At 40.1% G+C, this 12,221-nt stretch overlaps 1 protein-coding gene across 3 annotated transcripts in view; it reads right to left on the reverse strand.

Moving 5' to 3' along the window:
• The window catches only part of atp8a1 (ATPase phospholipid transporting 8A1), a 474,917-nt gene that overhangs the window by 432,928 nt on the left and 29,768 nt on the right, over window positions 1-12,221 (reverse strand). The window lies entirely within an intron of this gene.

Consider the following 12,221-nt stretch of genomic DNA (forward strand, 5'->3'; position numbering starts at 1 on the left):
GGAAATTCCCTACCCCGCTATTATCAACTTCTGGGTCCTACTTTGCTGAATTCTAAAATTCTTCCCATCCTCAAGCTTACTAATCTTTAAATTTCTTGTTAGCCAAAATGGTTGGGAAGACGCCATGTCAGTCACGATCAATAGTGCATTCTCCATGGTAATGCCACTTGCCAATCAATCAGCACTCTCTTCACATAGAGTATAATTGTTGTCTTCCCCTTACATTGGTATCCTTGCAAGTGTCCTGGTGAGTGCAAGATGAAAAGCTGAGACATGTTTCTATTTTCCGCAATAAAACATTTTCAACTTGGTTGAATTTTATATCGAGTTTATGACCACTCTTCCCTACAGGTCCTTTTACTAGATGATTATTAATTAACCCTGTCTCATTGCACAATACCAGGTCTAAAATATGATGTTGCACTTTCAGCCTGTGCAACATATCCAACACCTAATTGATTCCTGGACATACTGATCTAAAAAACCATCTTGAATGCATTCCATGTACTTGTCGTCCACATTATTGCTGCAAATTTGGTTTGCCCAGTTTATAAAAAGATTGAAATCCCCATGATTACTACATTACCCTATAATTTCCTGATTTTTCAGCCTAACAATATAACTAGGGTGTCCATAAAATACTCCCACCAGTGCTTTCTGCCCCTTGTTGTTTCTTAGCTCCACCCAAACTGATTCTTCATCTTAGTTTTCTGAGTTAAGATCCTTTCTCTCTATTGTTATTATCTCATCCCTTATTATCAAGGATACGCCCACACCTTCTTTCCATTTTGCCCACCTCTTCTAAAAGTCAAGTATCCTAGAATACTTAGTTCCAAACCTTGATCATTTTGCAACCACATATCTTATAATGGTTCTTAGATCAAACCCATTTATTTCCATCTGTGCTAATAATTCATCTATTTTGCTGCAAATGCTTTGCGCAGATATAGTGCCTTTAGCTTTAACCTTTTACAAGTTGGGCTTGATATCGCCTTAGTCATCAATGCTTTGTTCTGTCCCTTCCTGACCCGCTTTTATTTTTACCCAAATCACCACTCTGCTCTGCAGCACTGACATTTCTCTTATTGCTTTTGAAATGATCCTTTCTTGAATTCTTTTCTAATCAAAACTTAAGTCAGATAATATGTTGGCTTGAAAATTAAACTGGTATTTCTCTTTCAAAAACTGAAGTAACATTAAATGAAAAAAACGTGCTCACAGCAGATAGGAGACACTCAATAGTAACTTTCAAAAAGCAATTGGGTACACACTTGAAAAGGAAAATCTTGCATAGTTATGGGTAAGAACGGGGAATGGGCTAATTGGGTAGCTTTTTTCAAAGAGCTGGCACAGGCATGATGGGTTGAAGAGCCTCATTCTATGCCGTAAGATTCTGTCTCATGGTTGAATTTAGAATGTGCATTATCAACCTGTACAACATATCCAATGCTGTACCTGACTGACAGCTACCAACAGAACATTTTTCTTTCTATTCAATAGTTTTTCTTTATTTTGAATAACAAGAGGGAAAATTTCAGAGGCTTGCCAGATACAGTTTTTATAAATATTAAAATGTCTGTTCCAGTGTGAGTGAAGGAGGAAAAAGATGTAAGAATGAATAAATCCATCTAGTCAACAGTAGCAGTGGTTTCATATGGGTGAAGTGTATTGAGAGTTATTGAATAAGTGAGGGAGGTTGAAGCATTTTTTTCTATGGATAAAGAGCAAGCATAATGCAAGACAGGAAAATATGGATGGTGTGAGCTTTAATTTTTCATCCTTAATTATCCTTAAGGTGGTGGTAACAAACCGCCTTCTTGAATTGCTGAAGTCCATGTGGTATAGGTATGCTTACAGCACTGTTAGGGAGGGAGTTCCAGATATTTGACGCCAGTGACAGTGAAAGAACAGCAATATAGTTCCAAGTCAGGATGGTGTGAGGTTTGGAGGGGAACTTGCAGTTGGTGATGTTCCCGTGGGTCTGCTGCCCTTGTTCTTCTAGATGGTGCCTTGGTGAGTTGCTGTAGTGCATCTTGTATATGGTACACACTGCTGTCACTATGCGCCAGTGGTGGTGGGAGTGAATGTTTAAGATGGTGGATGGGGTGCCAGTCAAGCTGGCTGCTTTGTTCTGGATAGTGTTAAGCTTCTTGAGTGCTGTTGAAGCTGCACTCATATAGGCAAGTGGACAAAATGCCTAAGCTCTTGATTTGTGTCTTGGTGGACTGGCTTTGGGGAGCCAGGAGGTGAATTACTTGCTGCAGTGTTCCTAACCTCTGACCTGTTCTTGCAACCATGGCTGGTCAATGGTAATCCCCCAGAATGTTGATGGTAATGCCGGTGAATGTCAAGGGGAGATAACGAGAGCTTAAAGTGGCATGAGAGGGACAAATCCAGCAAGAGCTTAAAGTGGTGCAAGGAGGAGATGCCCGGTGAGGTCAAATCTGTGGATTGAAAGCATTCTGAAAATAAAATCAAAGTGTGGCATCACAGAGAAACGGTTAAGTGATTGATTGATGAGTATTTTGCTTGTTTATCTTTGAAAACTCATGTAATTTATCAGTAATTGTAAGGTTTCATTAACAGTAGCAATATTTAAGAGCAGTAGTAAAGCTTATTGGGAGTAGTAGGGTTTATTAATTATAAAGTAATGAAAAGTAATAAATTCATTAACACATAATAAAGATGGCAGGACAGGTGATGTGTTGTAACTGCAGAATGTGGAACCTCCAGGACACTAGTGTGATCCAGTGTAAACACATCTGCACTAAATGTGTGGGTATTGAGGAGCCTCGGCTCAGATTCATTGAGCTGGAGGCTGAGCTGCAGTCTTCTGATGCATCAGGGAAGTGAAAAGCTACCTGGGCACTTTATTCCAAGAGGCGGTTACACCCCTCAGGAAAGGGTCTTCTGATTTGGTCAGTGTTCAGGGACAAGGAGTTGTGACAGCAAGTGAGACAGATATGGAGATCAAGAAGGCAGAAAATCAAGGGGCCTCAACCCTTGCAATTGTCCAACAGGTTTGAGCAGCCAGGAGGTGAATTACTTGCTGCAGAGTTCTCAATTCTTGCAGCTTGCGTGGATGAGAGCAGGAGCTGCAAGGTGAATGAGCAAACTGACCATGGCACCGTGGTACGGGAAACCATTCAAGCAGGGGAGTTAATAAGAATGTCGTGGTCATAGGGGACAGCGCAGTCAGAAGGATAGACACAGCTCCCTGCGGCTGTGAGCGAGAGCCCAGAAGGCTGGATTGCCTGCCTGGTACTAGGGTTTGGGACATATGCTGAGGCCGAGAGAAGAACTTGCAAGGGAAGGGGGAAGGATCCAATGGTCGTGAACCACTTGGGTACCAATGCCTTAGATAGGACCAAGAAAGAGATGCTGCTGAAGGAGTATGAGCAGCTAGGGGCTAAATTCAAAAGCAGAACCTCAAAGGAAATAATCTCTGGATTATTATTTGAGCCGTGGGCAAATTGGCATAGGGATATTAAGATTAGAGAATTAAATACGTGGCTCAAAGATTGGTGTGGGAGAAATCGGATTTAATTAATGGGGCACTGGCACCAGTACTGGGGAAAGTGGGAGCTGTACTGTTGGGACCATCTTCACCAGTACTGTGCTGGAGCCAGTGCTCTAGTAAGTCATGTAATTAGCGTGGTAGAGAGGACTTTGAACTAAATAGTAGCGGTGAGGAATCAAGTGTGGGAAGGTGTGATCATTTAAAAGAGAGAGGACAAGGTGAGAGAGCAAGGTAGCAAAAGGAAAATGATAATCAGAGTGAGGCAGGAAACAACAGAGTGTACAAACTTAAGAGTGAGCTTGCAGATAAGCTAAGGAGATGCCCCCTAACAGTAACCACTCTACAGGATGGGGTATTCATGAAGAATAATGGGGGATTGTGACAAAGGTACAGCAATAATCACAGCTAATTTTAATTTACATATAGATTGGATGAATCAGATTAGCAAGGGCAGCCAGGAAGATGAGGTCATAGAGCATTTTTGGTTTCTTGGAGCAGCATGTTCTGCAGCCAACCAGAGAACAGACTAACCTATATCTGGCAATGTGCAACAAGACAGGATTTATGAACACTTCACGCTCCAGTCTGCATTTTGATCCATGTCTGTAAATTTTAATGAATGGAAAGCAATCAGCATAGAATTTAAACTTTTCCATCATGTGGAAACTTTACCCATAATACACCTGTTAAAGTTCTTTTGTCCAAGCATGGCTGCATCAAAGATTTCAACTACTCATTAATCTAATCAGCTGCAGGTGTAAGGCATCCAGCAAATAAATATTATTTAAAGTTACACTATCTAGTTTTCTGCTGGTAACAAGAAATTATCACGTCTCGTCATTTATTTTGCTCTATGTTCAGCAATATTTTAAACTGCAAACTATAAATATACTGTCACACAACATTACTGTATGGTAATTACTTGATAATATCTGCAGGCTAAATGCTGCAGAGATCCCAGAGTAAAGTTCATTAGCATACACGTTTGGCCAAGCTTTGAAGCCAGCCACCCAAGAAATCTAATCTGTCCTTAAATCTGCAATTCTGCAAGTCAAGCCCAGGAAGAAAGAAACAAGAAATGATTCTGCAAGTATTTTCTTGCTTACCTTGTCTAAGCATCAAAGATCTGTACTGTACTTGGAAAGAAAACCCCAGGAAACCTGATTAACTACACAGAAGTGAAACTGGGACAGATGAAAGAAACTGGAATTTGCAACGAATCACCACTCCCATTCTCAGGTACCATCCAAAGCAGTGGCCTTGATATGTAACCTCAATACAGAAACAATTAGCCAAGACCCACAGTCAACACAAATCACACTGTAGAAACTGTCTTATTTCATGGTGTGCTATTTTCCAAGTGAATGACCTCTCCAACAAAATTAGAGCAGAGATTTCCACACTTACATCTCGAAGGAGTCAGCATAGTGCTTCTATCCATGTGTCATGCCCAGTCCGTAATTGCAACATATCCGTCCCCATGTTTAGTAATCTTGTGATCTCCGTGAGCTGCGGGAGAGACTAAAAGCAGGTTCCACTGCTTTTGAAATAGTAATTCCTAGCTTGAGCTATCTGACGCAAAAATCAGTCAATTTAATTGACAAGATAACTTTGACGGACCAATTTTTAAAAAAGCATTCCATGGAGCCCTACTCATTTCTATCTTTTCTTTATTACAATCTTTACTCAAACACAAATATAATATTTAACAAATTTATATGAAAAATGATTAAGTTAACTGAATTAACGATGTCAAAACCAGGGCCCATTTCATTTTACTATTACTGTTAAGCTTTTCTATTGAAAAAGACACATCTATTCAATAAAAAGGCTTTTTAAAAATTCCAGTTTCTTTCATCTGTCCCAGTTTCACTTGATGTATATGTTGTAAATTGAATTAGATAACTCTACAATTATTCTGTCTGATATACCCTCAATAGAAAATTCTGGAGCTTTACTAAGTGGGTTCAAACAGACACACAAAATATAATAACCATGTCTGTATTTCCATTCAAGACAAATATAATCAATTATTAGAAAGTTTTATTTCATGTCATTTGAATGTATAAGTGAACTGCCATGAAGACAAGGTAGTCTACAGGACAGAAAACTGTACTGGAACATTTGTCTTTTTCAGAAGAAATTTCTCATCACCTGCGTTCCAAACTATCACCAGCCCAGTTAGAGCAAAACAACACAAATGAGAGATCTTTTTGTATCATATATGAAGAAAAATTAGTGCACTCCTAACATAAGTGCCAGAACTGAAACACAAAAATACATGCAAAATGTTTTCCTAAATATGATACAGCGGAGCCCCTAACTGCCAAGGTCCATTAGCTGCTAGTGAAAGCTGGGGAGCCTTTCATTCTGTTGGAATATCAAGGTTTGGCTGTAGTTATTAAAAGAATAAAACAAGCTGCTAAATAGTGAGGCAATGAAAAGGTAGAAAAAGCCATGATATATCAGATAGGGCAAGAAAATACAAGAGCAGCTATAACGGATAAAAGCAAAAATAGATATAGTGGGGCAGATGGAGTGAGACCAGGACGTATGGAGCGAGACCAGAATGTATGGAGCAAAAACAATAGTAATAATTAATGAAATTGCATTTTATATAGCACCTTGCAAAATGCTTTACAACCAATGAAGAACACTCCAAATGTAGTCACTTGAAACATAGGAAACATGCCCCACAAACAATGTGAAAACGACCAGGTAAATTCTTTCAATAATGTTAGCTGAGGGATAAACATTGGAAGATTTGGAATTTCACATAGACTGGGAGAAACAAAATAGTTCAAGCAGTAAAGGCAATAAAATTTCGAAGATGCATTTGGAACAGTTTTCTAAAACAATGCATTTTAGTACCGACAAGGAAAACAAGCCACAGAGGTGATATTGATGAGCCCAGAATTAATTAACAATCCATCACTAAGAGATGATATGGTGAATGTAATATTATTGAATTTCATATTAGGTTTGAAAGATTTTAAATTTAAGACAGAAATTTCACCAGAATGAGAAATAAGTTGACCACAGTAAACTGCGCTGAACTATTAACAGATAACACTACAAGTATTGGGAAGCGTTCAAGTGTTTGGCCCAACACTAAATCCTAAAATTGGAAGGCTTCGCTGTGTATTTAAGTGACCATGGTCAAAAATGAGGTTAAGTGACATTAAATGGGAAAAAAAACGTCAGACACAAATGCCAGAAAGGGTAGAAATCCAGCATAGTTGAACGGTTATAAATACAAAGGCATACAAATAGAGAAAAAAAGCATGACTTAAGATAAACACATATCTAAGTATCAAGTGGATGATCCATCTTGGCTTCCTCCTGAGGTCCCCAGCATCACAGATACTAGTATTTAGTCAATTCGATTCACTTCATGTGATATCAACAAACAGCTGAAAGCACTGGATGCGACAAAGGCTATGGGCCCTGACAATGTCCTGGCAGCAATACTGAAGGCTTGTGCTTCAGAACTAAATGTGCCCTAATCCAAGCTGGTCCAGCACAGCTACAATTCTGGCATCTACCCAACAACGTGGAAAATTGTGCAGATGTGTCCTTTCCACAAAAAGTTGTAAGTGGCAAGTAACATTCACACCACTCAAGTACCAGGCAATGACCATCTCCAACAAGAGAAAATCTAACCATCTCTCCATGACATTCAATGGCAGTACAATTGCTATCAGGGTTATCAGTGGGGGTTACCACTGACTGGAAACTTAGCTGGCACAGCCACATAAATACTGTGACTACAAGAGCCACAGAGGCTTGGAATTCTGCAGCGAGTAACACCTCCTGGATCCTCAAAATCTGCCCATCTACAAGGTACAAGTCAGGACTGTGATGGAATATTCTCCACTTGCCTGGATGAGCGCAGCTCCAACACCCAAGCTTGACACCATCCAAGACAATGCAGCCTGCCTGATCCGCTAGTCCACCAACTTGAATATTCATTCCCTCCATCACCATCGCACAGTGGCAGCAGTATGTACTATGTACAAGATGCACTGCAGCAGCTTGCCAAGCCTCCTTCAGCAGCACCACCCAAACCTATGACCTCTACCACTTAGAAGGATAAGGACAGCAGATGCATGGGAACACCACCATCTGGAAGTTCCCCTCCAAGCCACACAAATATATTGGCTTTGGAGGCAATACAGCAGAGGCTGACTAGAAAGTTACCAGGTCTTAAAAGTTTAAATTATGAAGACAGGCTGCATAAGCTTAGCTTGGTTTGTTCATGAGTGGTCTAATTGAAGTACTTACAATGAATAAGGAATTCAATTGTTATTGAAAAACTAGTTTCTCTGGTGGGGAAATCCAGAACAAAAGGGCAGAATCTTAAAAGTAGGGCTGGATTATTTAGAAGCAAAATCAGGAAGCACCTTTTCACACAAAGGATAGTGAAAATATGGAACATGTTCACCCAAAAGGCTGTAGATGTTGGATCAACTGGAATTTTCAAGATTCAGATTGATAGGTCTTTGATATGCAAGGACATCAAGGGACATAGATCAAAAGTGAGTAAATAGAATTGAGGCACATATTAGCTACAATCTAACTGAAACCAGGTTTGGGGGGGTGAATGGCATACTCCTGTTCCTATATAAAAGAAACTTTTCAGTTCCAAAAACAGACAATAAATTGTTTCAGACTAGCTGAATGTGAAGTACAATAGAAAACAGGGGGATACTGCATTCAGCAATCTTTTAAACTGCCAGCCTGCTTAAAAGCTGATGGCTGCTTTGAAGCTGAGCACAAAATAAGTTTGGTGCAAACAAACTGTCACATTCACATCACTGTAAAACATTTTGGGTCAATGAAAAAGTAGCAGTATAACACAGGAGACTACTTGCAACAGTAAGATTGAAAACAGAAACAATTCAAGATACACCAAAGTTGCAGTATTAATTGCAGATCCAAAACAAAGTACCAGAGATACTGGAGAAGATGCAACATTCGGCGTTATCAATATGGATTAAAAATAAAAACAGAACAAAGGCAACAAATGATATTGAACACAAAGAAAGAAAATTTGCAAAAAAAACTTGGCACCAGGAGAGTTCTGCATGAGATTTGAACATGTAGATTTGGATAGTCTACCACAAAACAGTGGAAAAAAGGCATTTAACAAAGTTCCACTAGAACTGAAAATATATTAATTGTGTGTGTTGTCAGCAGCACCAAATCACTGTGAAAATTAGACTTTGAACACTGGAGATAACTAGAGCTATTTTAGATATAGCCTTATAGACATGAACTAAAAGTTAGTTGGATGAGGCAACTAACTAGCAGGTCCTGTAAATATCCTCATATTGAAATGAGAATACATACTATGGACACACTTCCTAGGTCACCAGTTTAAAATTAATTCTGTGTACAATATTTTGACTCCTTCCTCCAACCAAAGTAAAACAATTAGAAGAGAACGCTTCCTGTACAATTGTACTTTACGTTCACAAATCCCATTTTTTTGTACATGTTTAGATATTGGTCCTAAGCTAATTTTTGAAACTACTCACTGAACCAAATACTTGTATTGTTATAAAGGCACCTTTAATGTCGCAAAGTATCCCAAAATGTTTCACACAGGTATGAATCAGACAAAAAGTGGACACCTAGACAATTAATTAAGTATTAGGAGAGGCAACCAAAAAATTGGTGAGAGGTGGATTTTAAGGAAGGTTCTTCAAGAGGTGAGGAAGGTGGAGAGTCAGAGGACTTTAGGGAAGTAATTCCAGAGTGTGGGACTGAAAGCTGAATGTGGAGCTTATAGCTGAAAGCATAGTCACCAATCATATGCGGAAATTGGAAAGAGCTTGCAAGGTACAATCATAAGAATTGGAAGTTTGGGGATGGGGGCAGATCTGCATATTTGAAGGAGGTTACTGAAATGGAGAGGGCAAGGCCAAGAAATAATTTAAATACAAGCGAGAATTTTAAATTGGAGGCATTGCAAGGCTGGGAGGGCAGTAGGAATAATAGGATAGGATACATGCAACAGGACTATAGATAAACTGAAGCAGTTGTAAGGATAGGAACCTGGCTGAGAGTGCATTGGAGTTTTAGTCTGGCAATACAACAGGACACTCCCTCTTTCTCTACATACTTTCTGATAGTTAATATCTGAAATATTCTTGGGGCCAAATATTTACAAGAGCTCGTGAAGATACAAATCCTGAAACAAGACGTTGTGCTGCAACCTTGGGCAAATACTTACTTGTTTACAAACCAGTGGGGGCTAAAGATAAAAGTGATACATTAGCCATTCTGCAATATCCAGGATATGGCCTTGACTGTTTTGCAATGAAAATAAGGGATTCCTTTGCAAACATATAATTGACATCAGTGCCAAAATAAAACAGGATATTAAAACACAGAACTACCCTGGATGAAACTAAATGGGCCACATGGCGTCAGCCGTACAAAAAAATAAGAGGGGTTTCTGGAAACACACACTTCAAAGACTGTACCAATTCCAGGTCAAATCCTTTTACGCATGGTTAGAATGGATTTCACAAGCACGTGGACCGCACAAAGAGCATAAACGCCTTTAAGGTGTGGCTGGATTAGGACATGAGTATGAAGGAGAAAGGAATAGAAACAGATGTTGTGGTTAGATGAAATAAGGTAGGGGGAGGCTCATGTGTAGCAACACAGACCAGTTAGGTCGAATGGCCTGTTTCTATACTGTACTGTGGCTGCAGTATGGACCACTTACAAAATGCCTCGCAGCAACTCTATGGTTTCTTCAACAGCGCCTTCCAAACCTAAGAACTCTACCATCTAGAAGGACATGGTCAGTGTGACCACCACCACGACCTGCAAGATTCCCTCCAAGTCACACACCATCCGGTCTTGGAAATATATTATCATACCCTCATTACCACAGGGTTAAAACCTTGGAACCCCCTATCTAACAGCACAGAGAGCATTTTCACCCATTGGATTGCAGCAGTTCACTGCCACCTTTTCAAGCACAATTAAGGGTGGTCAAAAATACTGGGCTTGTCAGCAACACTGATCCCATGAAATGATGAAGTAAAAATCCACATTATTCAATCTTTAATCATACAAGAAATTGCTATAACCACGTAATGAAAAACAAGTGTACAATAAAGGCTACACACTATATTTGCCTTCCATCTTCTTTGGCAGTCCCTTGGGATCAAGGATGACTTGCTTCCACTTTGGTTTGATGGGTTCTGAGATGGCTGATAAGTCAAAGTGCAATCTGCAGACTCTGCGACATGAAGGCTAGATGGTACTTAGAGGGTTGGGTAGATGGGTTGTTTGGAGGATTGTGCATTCCCTCCGACACCTCAACCTTGCCTCTGCACATTCCCGACAAAGTGTGTGTGTATGTTCGGTGTCTTCCTGGATGAGCCTTCTCCATTTTGGTCAGTTGCAATCAGGGACTTGCATGATCAACAGGGATGTTTGACCTCTTCTGGGATGCTCTGGGGCATCTCTGAAGCATTCAGCTGTCTCCTGGGAATCTCCTGCTGCGACAGAGTTGGAATAAAGCAGTTGCTTCAGGGGTCTGGTGTTCAAGCATACAAACTACATGTCCAACCCAGCGGAGCTGGTTTTGAGTGATTTGTGCCTCAATACCGGGCAAGTTGGCTTGGGAGATAATGCTGCTGTTGGATCTCCTTTCTTGGCACTGGATTTGGAAGGCCTTGAGAAAACACTGCTGATGGTACATCTCCAGTGCTTTGAGGTGCTTGCTGTAGGTTGTCCAAATCTCCGAAGCATATAGGAGCATGGGGATCACTGCTGCCTAGTAAACTATGACCTTAGTCTCAGGCTTGAGATCCTGGTCCTCAAATACTCTTTTCCTCAGTTGGTTGAAGGTTGAGCTGAAAGACCCATTTTCTCATATGCTTTGTCCCAGTACAGCTAAATACCAAGGGGTGAACTTCTTGATTTCTGCATATTTGCTACAGAAGTAAACAAGGCCATGAAGTTATTGAATTTGTATCCAGATAATGATGCTTTTATTTGTCTGCTATGGACATCTCCTAACAAAGGATCACAAATATTTAGGCAAAATGTAATGGACGTAACTCTTATACCTAAAACTCTGCAACTTTTTTTGTTATTTGGCTCAATCTATCCAGATGAAGCTGTTATCTGGATAGAATTCAGGCAAACACTCCAAATTGACATTTGTAACCTGTGCCACACTGAGTTAATACAAAAGTAAATACTGCTGGAAATCAGGAAAAAAAAGAAAATGCTGGAAACACTCAGCAGGTCTGGTAACATCTGTGGAGAGAGGAACAGAGTGAACCTTCCAGGTTGATGACTTTTCGTCATTTTTCTGGTGAAAGATTGTTGATCAGAAACATTAATGCTGTTTCTCTGTCCACAGATGCGCCAGATCTGCTGATTGATTTAAAAAAATATAGAAAATGTAACAAACAAACAGCTATTCGCCAATTCCCATTTTTCTATCACAAAACAAAAACAGAATTACCTGTAAAAACTCAGCAGGTCTGGCAGCATCGGTGGAGAAGAAAAGAGTTGACGTTTCGAGTCCTCATGACCCTTCGACAGAACTGAGTGAATCCAAGAAAGGGGTGGAATATAAGCTGGTTTAAGGTGTGTGTGTGTGTGTGTGCGGGGGGGGGAGGGGTTTGGGTGGGGGGAGAGAAGTGGAGGGGGTTGGTGTGGTTGT

Source organism: Carcharodon carcharias, chromosome 1 (genome assembly GCF_017639515.1).
Source record: "Carcharodon carcharias isolate sCarCar2 chromosome 1, sCarCar2.pri, whole genome shotgun sequence".
Classification (NCBI taxonomy): Eukaryota; Metazoa; Chordata; class Chondrichthyes; order Lamniformes; family Lamnidae; genus Carcharodon; species Carcharodon carcharias.